Consider the following 13,971-nt stretch of genomic DNA (forward strand, 5'->3'; position numbering starts at 1 on the left):
GTGGTTTTCTGAAAAGATAAAATTGGCAAACCCTTTCCTAGACTATGAGAAACAAGTAAAGCTCAAATAAATGAAATCAGAAGGGAAAGAGGAGACACTATAACCAATACCACAGAAATACACAGGGTCAGGACAGACTACTATTGAACACCTTACACGCCAACAAAACTGGATAACCAAGAAAAAAAAAAGTATAAATTCCTAGAAACATACAAGTTACCAAAATTGAATCATTAAGAAATAGAAAATGTGAACCAACCAATAATGGGTAAGGAGACTAAATCAGCAATCAAAAAAAAAAAAAATTCCAACAAAGAAAAGACCAGGAACAGATATTTTCACTGAATTCTACCAGTCACTTAAAGAACTCTTACCAATCCTTCTCAAACTCTTCAAAAAAAAAAGGGGGGGCGGACAGGGGAACCCTCCCAAACGCATATATAAGGCAAGAATTACCCTCATACCGAAGCAGATAAGGACACTAAAAAGAAAACTGCGAGCACTGATGCCACCAAGATAGCAATATAGGTCATTCCTGACTTTACTTTCTCTCACAAGAACTAACAAGTATTCGTGGACAAAATTCACTGAGAGAAACCTAGTGCTCAAGAGTAAGGTATCTCCATGCACAAGACCAAATGGACTGCACTTAAAGGATAAAGGGAATGTGCTATCCACTGCCCTTTCCCCAGGCCAGCACACACCATGATGAAAGGTCTCTCCTGAGCCTATAGTTCCTCCAATGGAAAGAGCCCAGAGGGGACATCCAATTCCCCCAGCACTATGGGTCTATTTGTTAGAGCCCTCATATGGCTTTATACTACAGGGATCACAGAAGAATCTGCAGGACACATTCTCTTGTCATGGAGAAGAAAACAGAGACTTCCAATGACCAGCAATAGGGTGTTAATGCACCACGTTCCCACCTGCAGAGCCCAATGAGTAGTCCTGATCAGTAGTTTTATTCATTTACAAACCAAGTTTGGTGGCACAATTTGTCTATGATATATGAGGCCCAAAGAACCCCAAATAGGTTAGACCCAAATATAGCTAAACAAAGATGCATTTTACTTAAACTGTCAAAATTCAAAGAATTTTAAAAGCAGCAAGAGAGAAATTACATACATGAGAACCCCCATAAGAGTACAGGTTGATTTCTCAACAGAAACTTTTCAAATCAGAAGAAGAGAATGTCATGACAAATTCAAAGTACTGAAGGGAAGAAACAAAAACAAAATAAAACCTCACCAAAGAATACTATACACTGTAGATATCCTTCTAAAATAAAGCAATAAAGACTTTATCAAAAAACAAAAGCTTAGGAAATTCATTACCATGAGAAATGCCTTACAAGAAAAGTTAAAGGAAGTTGTCTGAGTAGAAATCAAAAGATGCTAATCAACATCGTAAAAATATGAGAAGGCAGTATAAAACTCACTGGTAATGGTCAATATACAAAGTTGGATTCCATAACAGAGTAATGGTGGTGCATAATTCACTTACAACTCTAGTTTAAAATTTTTAAAAAAGGTGTAAAAATAATCATAATTAGGAAAATCTGTTATCAGCTACATGGTATAAAAAGGCCTGTAAATTACAACATCAATAATCTAAAATGTGAGAGGGAGAAGTAAAAATGTAAATCTTAAGAATTTCATTGAAATTGGGTTGTTTCTAGTGTAAAATACAGTGCCAAAATTTTAAGATCTTCTAGTAAACTTCAAAATAACCACTAGAGAAAAATCTATACTAATTACACAAAAGAACACAAGTAACTCAGAGCATAATGACACCACAAAACAATAACACACATAAAAAGACACCACATTAAGAAACAAGGAACAGTGGATCTACAAAAACAGAAAACTAATAACAAATGGTAATAATAAGCCCTTACTTATAATACTTACTTTAAATGGAAACAGGTTAAATTTTTCAACCAAAAGACACAGGATGGCTGATGGATTAAATAAACAAAATTCAACAACATGCTGCCTACAAGACACTGATTTTAGATTCAAAGACATACAGAGACTAAGAATGAAGGGAGAAAAAAAAATTATGCAAGCATAAGAAAGACAAAAAAAGCAGGATTTGCTATACTTGTATTAGAAAGGGGACTTCAGGGGCACCTGGGTGGCTCAGTAGGTTAATAATCTGCTTTCAGCTCACGTCATGATCTCAGGGTTCTGAGATCAAGTCCCACATCCGGCTCCCTGGTTAGTGGGGAACCTGTTTCTCCCTCTCCCTGCCACTCCCCCTGCTCATGTTTTCTCTCTCTTTCTGTCAAATAAATAAAATCTTTTTAAAAAGTGGATTTTAAACTAAAAATGGTATACAATGATAACGAAGAGCACTATATGATAAAGTGCTCAATAAATCAAAAATTTATAATAACCATAATATTTATATGCCCATTAACAGAGCATCTAATTAAAGAAAAAAGAGTTAAAATAAAAAAATAAACACAGGTACAGTACTAGTTGTGGACTTTAATACCTCTTAGTCAATGGATAGATCACCCAGCCATAGAGTAAGAAAAGTAGATTTGGAAAACACTGTAGACCAAATGAGGCTAACTAACAACCATATACAGAACATTCTGACAACAAGCTACACATCCTTCTGAAGCACACATGGAACATATAAAAAAAAGTCTTAGCAAATTCAAGAAGACTAGAATCATATCAAGTATCTTCTCTGGCCATGATAACAGGAAACTAGAAATTAATAACAAGAGGAAAACTGAAAAACTCACAATTATATGAAAATTATTAACATACTGCTGGACAATGTACCAAAAATGAAATCAAAGCTAAAATAAAAAAGTATCTTCAAACAAATGTAAATGTAAATACAATCTACCAAAACCTATCGGATGCAGCAAAAGCATGTCTAAACGAGAAATTCATAGCAATAACCACTATATTAAGAAGATACCAAATAACCTAATTCTACACCTTAAAGAAAAAGAACAAAATGAGTGCAAAGTTAGCAGAAGGAACAGTAAAGATCAGAGCAGAAATAAATGAAATTGAGAGCAGTAAGACAATAGAAAATACTAATCAAACTAAGAGTTGGTTCTTTGAAAATGTAAAATTGACAAACTTTAGGTATATTAACCAATGAAAAAGAGAGATGGCCCTAATCAACAAAATCATAAATAAAAAAGGAAATATTACAATGTATACCAAGAAATACAAAGAATTGTAAGAGGCTACTAAGAATAACTACATGCCAATAAACTGGACAACCTAGAAGAAATGGAAAAAGTCTTAGAATGACACAAACTGCCAAGCCTGGATTTAAAAAAAAAATAGTCTCAATACACCAATTACTAGTAAGGAAATTTAATAAAAAATCAACAAAGAAAAGCCTAGGACCAGATGTATTCACTCATGAATTTTACCAAACATTTAAACAATCAATGGATGCTTCTCAAAGTTTCCAAAAAATCAAAGAGAGAATGCTGTGAAATTCATTTTACAAGACCAGCAGCACCCTGATACCAAAGCCAGAAAAGAACAGTATCAAAAAATGACAGACCAACATTCCTAACACCAATGCAAAAATTCTCCATAAAATACTAACAAACTGAGTTCACAACACATTTAAAGGATCAATCATCATCATGGTCAAGTGAAATTTTTACCTTGGATGCAAGTATGGGTCAACATGCATAAATCACTGTGACACATAATAGAATGAAAGAAAAATACCATGATTATCTCACTAGATATAGAAAAGGTATTTGACAAAATTTAACTTCATTAAAAAAAAAACTCAGCAAATTATAGAAAAAATATACTTCAACATAATAAGGCCTTAGATAATAAGCCCAAAACTATTACCATACTCAATGATAAAAGGTTAAAAGCTTTCCCTCTAAGATCAGGAACAAAACAAAGTGCCCACTCTCATCACTCTCAGTCAACATACTCCTGGAAAGTCCTTGCCAGAGCCATCAGGCAAGAAAAATAAAAGGCATCAAAATGTAAGAAGTAAAACTGTCTCCATTTGCAAGTGACATAATTTTATACATAGAAAGTTCTAAAAGGCATCAAAATGTAAGAAGTAAAACGGTCTCCATTTGCAAGTGACATAATTTTATACATAGAAAGTTCAAGTGACATAATTTTATACATAGAAAGTTTTGATGGTTTATACTCCATCAAAAAACTATTAGATCTAATCAAATTCAGTAAAGTTGCAGGATACAAAGTGAACATGTGCAGATATCTTTTTGAGTTGTGTTTTTGTTTTCTCTAAGTACATTCTCAGAAGTGGAATTGCTGGGTCATAGGATGGTTTTGTTTTTATGTTCATTTTTTTGTTTTTAAAGATCCTCCTCAAAATGAACATGCAAGATCCTCCATTCTGTTTTCCATAGTTTATGGAAAAACATACACCTATACACCTTATATAATGATGTATACCAATTATTTCTAAGTGAAACTAGAAAAAAATAAAGACATGCAATAACAAATGCTGGTGAGGATGTGGAGAAAAGAGAACCTTCATGCACTACTGATGGGACTGCAAACTGGTATAGCTTCTACAGAAAACAGAATAGAGGGCAAAAAAGAAGAAGGAAAACACAATAGAGGAGACTCAAAAAATTAAAAATAAAATTACTATGTGACCCAATAATTCCACACCTGGAATACATCCAAGTAAAATGAAAACACTAACTCAAAAAGGTATCTACACCCCTGTATTCATAACACCATTATTTACAATAGCCAAGACATGAAAATAATGTGTCCACTGATAGATGAATATGAAGCAGCAATGGTGAATGTGCATAAATATGTATTACATACAATGCATATATACCATGTCATACACACACACAAATACACACACACAGGAAAATATTGCATTTGGCCATAGTAAACCTAAGAAATCCTGCCATTTGCAACAATGTGGATTGACACTGCAGGTATTATGCTCAGTGAAATAAGTCAGATGAAGAAAGACGAATACTGTATGATTTCACTTTTATGTGGAATCGAAGAAAAAAAGGTTTGTAGAAACAGAGTAGAGTGTGGTCACAGGAGGTGGGGGTGGGGGAAATGGGAAGATACTGGTCAAAGGGAACAAACTTCCAGTTAAAAAGTAAATTCTGGTAATCTGATGCTCAGTATCGTGATTATACTTAATAGTAGCGTATTATTCGCTTGAAAGGTGTTTTGAGAGTAAATCTTAAATGTCTCTCCACAAAAGGGGAATGGTAACTATGTGATGTGATGGAGGTGTTAGCTAAGGCTATGGTGATGATCATTTTCCAACATATAATTGTATCAAGTCAGCATGTTGTACGCCTTAAACGTTCAAAATATTATGTCAATAAAACTGGGAGTGGGGAGGGTGAGGAAGCAGTAGCCAACGATGTCAAATGCTATATAAAAGTAGTAAAAGTACCCATTATGTCTGGCAATAAAGAAAATGACAATCTCAAGAGCCCTAACTTGTCAAATAGGAAAACAAAATATTTATCAAAAATGACACATATCGGATGCATCAGTTTTTAATTTTTCTCTTGTAATGTCAAATCAATTTGTGCTACTCATGTAAAATAACCCATAATACATCCTACAATTCACTCCCCCAGTATCAGCACCAAAGCAAATATGAAGCATTTACTATGTTCCATGCACTGTGCTGCTAAGTACTTTACAGGATTATCTCGTGTAAGGCTCACAGCTCTACAGTAGGGACTAACATACTATCTCCATTTTGCAGATAAGGAAGAGGCTTAGAATGATTAAGTAACTTGACCAAAATAACTTCAGTAAGCATTTGCCAACCGCAAGGCACTATACTTTGCCTTGTGAGTGCAGAAATGAAGAAAAAAAAAAAAAACAAGCCTCATCAAAGGCTTGTAGAATAATAGGAATGACAGGTGACAGACAACAATTCACATTAAGTGTTATAAAGAAATAAGCACAAAGATCCATTCGTGTGAGCACAGAGGAGTTCCTCATCCAAAACGGGGCAGCGCAGGTAAGTGACTTTAGCTGTCACATAAGGGAAGCATGTAAGAGTGGAGAAAGAACAAAACAAAGTCAGACACAGGCTCACTCAGGAAAAGCACTAGTAGCACACAAAGAACCTTGGGATGGCACCCTGGGGCATTTAAACAGTATGCAAACAGTAGTCCTCAAAGATAGCATCAGGTAAGAGAAGTTTCAGGATAGCTTTAGCTGGGGTGGGGGAAGGAGTGTCCAAAAATTCACAAGTAAAGGTCTGAGACCAAGTGAAATGTGCCCGGGATTTCTGGCTTTGGCAAATAGATCTGTGAGCACACCTGACTTAGTATTAGGGATTACAGGAGGCACTGGTTTGAGTTCTGTGCCATTTTAGAGTTCTGATTCTTGTGACCAAGGTTTACCGTAGCCTAACTTCATTTATTTAAACAGGTTCCTAAGAAACAGATGGCTTAATTTTATAAATTATGTTCTCAAGGGAATCTAAGCAGCATTAACAGGCTTTACTTGCCAAATTTTTACATATTAGGCTTTTAAGAAACAAATATCCATGAAGAGGAAGTTATTAAGTTAAACATCAGCTATGAAAAGACAGCAGAAAATATAGTATAATAAAATTAGTGAAGGTGGGGGGGGGGGCAACTCTGACAGCATAACTGAGCATGGGCATATGGAAATATAAACTCTAGTGTCAGGAAACCTAACTTCTAGTCCCAACCTTGTTATTTATCCTAAACCTGACACTCCTACTCTACCACTTCATAATGCAAATATTTTCTTTTTTTTATAATTATTTTTTTAAAGACTTTATTTATTTATTCATGGAGACAGAGAGAGAGAGAGGCAGAGACACAGGCAGAGGGAGAAGCAGGCTCCATGCAGGGAGCCCAATGTGGGACTCGATCTGGGGACTCCAGGATCACACCCCCGGCTTCAGGCAGCGCTAAACCGCTGGGCCACCAGGGCTGCCCTGCAATATTTTCTTTAAAAAAATCTATGGTTATGGGGAACCCTGGGTGGCGCAGAGGTTTGGCGCCTGCCTTTGGCCCAGGCGCGATCCTGGAGACCCGGGATCGAATCCCACGTCGGGCTCCCAGTGCATGGAGCCTGTTTCTCCCTCTGCCTATGTCTCTGCCTCTCTCTCTCTCTCTCTCTCTGTGACTATCATAAATAAATAAAAAAATTTAAAAAAAAATCTATGGTTAGGACTCCCTCTTGGAGTCATAATCCCTTTATAATTTGGAATATGCTCCAACATCAAAGCATGTGGCTCATGTATCCATCAAGAGGAAGCTAAATTTAATTAGAGTACCATTATGTTAGTATTACACCTTAACTCAGCCAACTCTTTTTTTTTCTTTTTCAGCCACTCTTTCTTCCCATAAAGTCTCTAAGAGGAAAATGTACAGGAAACAATAGCAAGACACAGCACATCACTTCACTTTCCTGAGCATGAGAAAAATCTTTTATTCACTTTGAAAGCTCCAATGCTTAAAAAAAAAAAAAAAAAAATGCTACAATCAGCATTGCACAATACCCTCATCCTTAGAGGGGGGAGGGTCCCAACTTTTCTTTCGCTTAATTTTCAACTCAAATGTAAACCAAAAAATCATATTAAATATGACCACTTGCAAAACAAAGGTGTCTTCCTCTGTTTTATTAGGTAGTCCTTAAAATGAAAATATGTAGCAATCTATTACATACAAAAAAGCAAAAGAGGTACTTTTTTAAAAGCATTCACGTAGAATATAGCATTCAGTAAATATATCTCAGGCATAATTTATTCATTCTCTTCTTTCTTGGGCTTTTAAGACATGTAATAAATTTCCAATTTCTTTCCTAAATATATCTAAGGCATAATTTATTCATTCTCTTCTTTCTTGGGCTTTTAAGACATGTGATAAATTTCCAATTTCTTTCCTATAAGGAACACATGGAAAAATTCACTTTCAAAAACACCGAAACAGGGATCCCTGGGTGGCTCAGCGGTTTAGCACCTGCCTACGGCCCAGGGAGTGATCCTGGAGTCCTGGGATCAAGAACACCAAAACATATGCAGACTTGTAATAATGACCATTAATATTCAAAGACAAAGGAGAGCTATATATATATATATATATATATATATATATATATATATATGTAAATAACCTTTAATATTTATTATCTAATTCACAAAGCAGGTCATATAGCTAGGTAATTGTTAAGTTACTATTCACAGTATAGAAAGAAAGAAATCTTTGGAATAAGGCTGTAAACTTACAAGTTGGGTAAATAACAATCATGGGTAAAACTCTTAATCCAAAATAACTTTCCTCAGCAGAATGCTTTCAAATAAAAAATATGAAAATTCAATTCAAAATGTCTTAAACAATATTGTTTATTAGCACATAACAAGGAGTCCAGAGTTACAGCAATTACAAGGCTAATTAAGTCATGTTACTTTTTTCATTTTCTAAGATAATTCGACTTATTTCCAACTTCCAAGTTTAATTCAATGAGTTATCTATCCTAAAGTATCTCAACTTAATATTTAATATGAATAGTGAACAAATTCCACAATTTATAATGAATTCTGTACCCTAAGTTTTACCACAATACTCATATGAACTAATTTCCCAATGGTTTGTTTTCCAAGCACTGACAACTCTGAATTAATATATTTCCAAAAGTTGTGTCAAATGACGTTGACAATGTTAAGCTATCTCTAAGAATACACTTCTGAAATAAACAAAAGAGGTCCATTTAATAAAATCAGTATTACAATTTATTCAACCTATACTCAAGTGATCCTTTTCATTAAAGATAGTTGAGTTCTCGCGGTAACATGAAGTAGAAAAAAATTTCTTTTTCATCTGTAAATGTCAAACTAATTAGGTATCTTTACATGATCAACCAAAACTTTGTAACAATAAACATACTAATAAAAGCCTTCCTTTTATTAACTTTTTTCAGCTCATAAATGGCTTCAGAATTCTACTTTTCTATGTTAAGACTTTTATCATAGATACTGAAGAACTCCATAAGTTCAGATAACAGATAACAAGCGGGGAAGACAGACAGATAGCAATTACTACAAAAAAAAATTTATATTACCTATTGTCTTGAGTCATTTTTGAGATTTTAATATTCAAACTAAATGTTTTTCATAGCTTATATTAAGAGAGAAATCCTAGTTTTCAAGATATTCTCCTTAAATTTACGTACAACTCAAGAAAGTACATAAAGCCATACACTGCAAAGTACAGGATAAGAGCTGCAAAGACATATTATACTGGCAAGTAATTACTTTAAAAAATGAGGTTCTAGTATGTTAAAATTTGTTCCCCATAAAACAGCACCGTTAACAGCCATGAGAAAACACATGCACAGAGAGAAGGATTAGGAGTTTCCCTTTAGATATGCTCAATTTGAGAAGCTGCAGAAAACTTGCCTAATAGGTAAAATAAAAAGTAGATACTTATATAAACAGTATTTGGTCCCCTCATTGCATGATGAACACACGCACACAGGCACACATTCTCACACACGTACTCAATGTTATATAACATATATATTTGTTCCTCAACTATCTGTTCTCTAGCAGGGGATCAACAGCCACTCCCATACTAACCCAAAGGTAAATTTTCTATTTTGGTGGAATTATCATGATGTTCCAGGAGGGAATCTTATGGAAAAATGCAATCGTAAGATAGTCTGACTTGCCAAATAAACCCTGGAGACCACCAAAGTAACTGTCAGTCACTGGCATACAGATCACACTCATCCAAACTCACTGCATATTGAAAAAACGCAAAAGTAAATGTGGCAGAAGATTAACAACTATAAATCTGTGGCTCAGGTTATACATTCTGCTCGTTCCCTTTCTCTGCATCTTCCATGTAGAACACACTACATATATGGGACTGAATATACTGATGGTGTAGGTACATGAAGGAAAATATCCCAAAATTATCTTTTGACAAAGTTGCTCTTTATCTCTTACTTAAGGAGATAATTCTTCATAGATTTTTACATAACATGCAAGCAAACTGACTTTGTTCTGGACCCCTTTTCAAGGATGTATATAGCACACAAGGCTTGGAAGACAGTGTCCTTCCAGAATAAAGAGCAGGTTTGTTTCCAGTTCATGTCACCCTCTAGGTCAAAGGTCAAAAAAGCTTCTGGCCCATTATAAAGGATGAGCAGCTCCTTAAGCTCAAGGTTCTTCTCCTGCCACAGAACTGCCTACACCTGTAGGGGTCATTTAGCCTGCGTCATCAGCACAAATGCTGATACTCTGGCAAATCGGCTGCTGTGAGTAATAAGCTGTCCACCTGTGACCCAGGAGTTCCACACAATCTGCCCTATCTGTGAAACTGTCGCAGCTGAACCTTCACAGTACTTGACAAGCAGTTCTGGCCATTCTGAGTAAGACCTGTTACTCCCAGTTACTCACCAAGGAGTTACTGCACACAAAATCTAGCCTAGAGTCCAAAAAAAAATTAAAAAAAATAAAAATCTAGCCTAGATGAAACTACCTACATCCCATAATCTGTGGTCTATGTGTATACACATTAATACATAATTACTATGCATTTCTTAAAGTTGTGCTCATATATTTACAAACTTATTCTCCAACTTAAGTTCTTCCCTTAAAGGTAAAATCCACTGCTTACTTCCATACTCTCCCTCTTCTTCATTTGCTAAGACAGTAAAGTATTTCACAGCCACGCCACTAAAAAAAAATAACTGGATATACACATCTCAGTGTAAAATGTGCTTAAAAACGTTAGTGACATACATAAGTTATCTCAGAGGCAATTGAGAAATCTCACTTGGGCGATCATAATACTTCACAAAAATATGAGCTGCTCAATTTTTCATAATTGCGATATTCATTGTCACCTATATGTCATAGCCTACTAATTTAAAAGATAAATTATTACAACAGCTTCATTTGATGATGTCAAAGTTAATAAATCCACTGGAAATTACAGAATTTGTGCTCCTTTTATATTATTAGGTGTTATTACATATCAAAACAATTCTAAATGAAGTTGATTAACTGATGTTAATATAAAAAATACAGAAGCTGTTAATATTTTAAAAAGGTACTACATATGTAAATGATATACCACCAAGAAACTACAGTCACTCACAAATTCATATCACTTTACATGAGGATTCAAAAATTAGTGTAGTGATTGTATTCAATGTAATTAAGGAAAGTGACTATATTATTTTCCTATTCATGTATCTATTGCTTTCCATTATATTCTTAGAGAATATAACAAAATTATTTTTTAATGAATTAAATGTCTTTACGAAGAAATAGATACAAAAATATATACATAGACACACACACCCATGAATACCACCAATTCTTCCACATTGCAAAAGTCTCCTCCTGGGAAGTTCTAAAACAATGTTAAAAGTCTAGAACTCAGTATTTCATAATAGGCAATTTATTCTAGTAAATATTTTACAATAATGATAAAATCAGTTTCTTTAGCAAAAAAAAAAATTTTGACAAGTATTTTATCACATTTTAGGATCTCATGTCTACTGCTCTCATTTAAAGAACACATGATAATAGCTACCAGTATTGATCATCTGCTTATGTTCAAAGCACCGCACTAAGTAGTTTATATACAGTCTTATTTAATCCCACTGACAACTCTGAGATGTAGGTATTATACCTGTGTTTTAAAAGAAAGAAGTTAAAACTCAGGGAAGTGGTTTGCATCTTATACAATTAAATAGTGACTGAGTTGTAACTGGACCATCTGACCCAAAAACCTATGGCGGTAACTATTCCTTAAAAGCAACTAATGTCCAATCTTGGTTCCACATTCAACTAAGGATGCCAGTGTGGCCTCCTCCATATGAAGGGATACACTACTCATGCCAAGTCAACTCCTCTAGGACTTATGACAGTAATATTTATTGTAGTAAAAAGTAAGTTCCAACTGCTGTACTTGCTGGTTCAATGGTGTCAAATTTTGCATTGGGCATCAGGTTCTAAACTCAGCAAAGAATGAAGTAACATGTTCAAAACAACCCTGGAATACCTAGAAATGTACCATAATGATGACCAACCACTTTCCAATATTTCTAATAAAGAATGTTTTTCTTCCAGTATTGAAAGACACCACAGCCCTCCAAATCAAGGACTAAGATTGAAATCAAGTGATCTGAACTTCACAAATAAACTTGTATAACTTAAGTGAGTTTATTCTCACATACTACATTCCACATGTGTGCTCATTGAGTAAAGCATTAAAACTTCAAATATTTGTTATTTTGCTCTTTTCCTTAAATATGTATATTCTGCAATACTACCACGTAGTAGTAATAGACTCTCCAGTTTAATAAAAGCAGTTCTGGAAGACATCCTTTTTCTAATCCTTAACAATTTTCTCCCTAATTTTTCATTTAAAACATCTTTTATAAAAAATGTTAATGGAACAGATGTCATTTTAACTATACTAAATTAACAAATGTTTTCACCTGTTAAAAGTAGTGTATAATTGGATATTAAGATGCCTTGAAGATGTAGGCTTTTCAGATTTTCCTTCCAACTGAAAGTTACTGTGACCACAGTGATTTTCTTTCCTTTTTATTTTTTTTAAGATTTATTTTTAGAGAGAAACTATATCAACATGATGGAAGGTGGGGGAAGAGGCAGAGAGAAAAGGCTGGAGAGAATCTCAAGCAAACTCCCTGTTGAGCACTAAGCAGGCAAGGCTCCTCTCAAGACCCTGAGATCATGACCTAAACTGAAATCAAAAGTGGGATGCTCAAGGGTCTGAGCTACCAAAGTGCCCCAACAGTGATCTAAAAAGTAAAACATCAGAACTTCCATGGAATTCCTCAGCATTTTTTACTGCCCTCCAATGTGGCCATCTGCAGGGGGAGGGACAAAAAAATTTTTTTTTTAATCTCTTCTCCAAGAACTACTTTGGACACCTAAAACTCTTGGAATGTGGTATATAAATACCAAACGCTAAAAAATATACCTTTAAATTATATGTATGTATTAATATGTATATTATATGTATTTGTAAATAGTTTTAACAGGCCTTCTCTAAACCTCTTACCAGATCTCTACAAAGAATTTCATATGGCCTACTTTACCCTTAAAATTAAAAAGCTAAAGGGAAGAAGTTACTATTGAGTTCAGAGATGTTTCAGACAAAAAGTAAAGAGAAACATCATCTTGAGCATGAAGCTGTTTTTTCACTCTCTACCCAGCTATCAAGAAACTTGTGGTACTATTTTAAACTCGAATTAGATTTTGAGTCACGGGTGTAGAATACTTCACGGGGGGGGGGGGGGAACTATCTTGATTGAAAGCCAATACTCTTACTAAAATACTGTACGATTACAAACACTACTCCCATTTCCACACTAATTTTGTTTTTCTGATGCTGCTAGACTGAGTATCCAAGGCAAAGGCGGAGAACTTAAAATCACAAATAACTGTTTTAAACATAGTGACTTCAACCCTCTTAAAGTTCTTAGAGGACTAAGATTGAAATCAGGTGAGCTTCACAAACAAATTTAATCCATGTGAGTTTATTCTCACCATTAGGAGTTCAACATAAACAAAAACCTACAGCTTTAAAAATGCTAAAAATGTGTCACTGTGAATATAAACTACGAAAAAAACGCATTTCTGCTACGCTGCCCTGCTTCCTGAAACGAATAACGAAAGGAACTGGGAACCTGAACGTAAAACCCAGAGAGTCCTCCGGGGGTTTGCAAATACTCCGGAAAGGTTGCTTTTGCACCCAACACACCCCTTTCAGGGACTCAGGAGCACAAAGCTCGGCCTCTGAGGGTCAAAGCCGCCGTGAGTCTGCAAGGTGTGCGAGGCTCAGGCGCACAGTGAAAAGGAGCTGCTTTACTGCTTTTGAGAAAACGCCAGGCTGACCCCACAGCCGCGACCGCCAGGCCCACGGGCCTCCCAAGCCCCGCGCTCGCTCGCCGCAGCGCT

At 35.2% G+C, this 13,971-nt stretch overlaps 1 protein-coding gene across 4 annotated transcripts in view; it reads right to left on the reverse strand.

The window, feature by feature from the left end:
• TUSC3 (tumor suppressor candidate 3) overlaps positions 1 to 13,971 on the reverse strand; it is a 225,258-nt gene that overhangs the window by 210,792 nt on the left and 495 nt on the right. The gene's annotated exons all lie outside the window — the stretch shown is intronic.

The sequence above is a fragment of the Canis lupus genome, chromosome 15 (assembly GCF_048164855.1).
Source record: "Canis lupus baileyi chromosome 15, mCanLup2.hap1, whole genome shotgun sequence".
Taxonomy (NCBI): domain Eukaryota; kingdom Metazoa; phylum Chordata; class Mammalia; order Carnivora; family Canidae; genus Canis; species Canis lupus.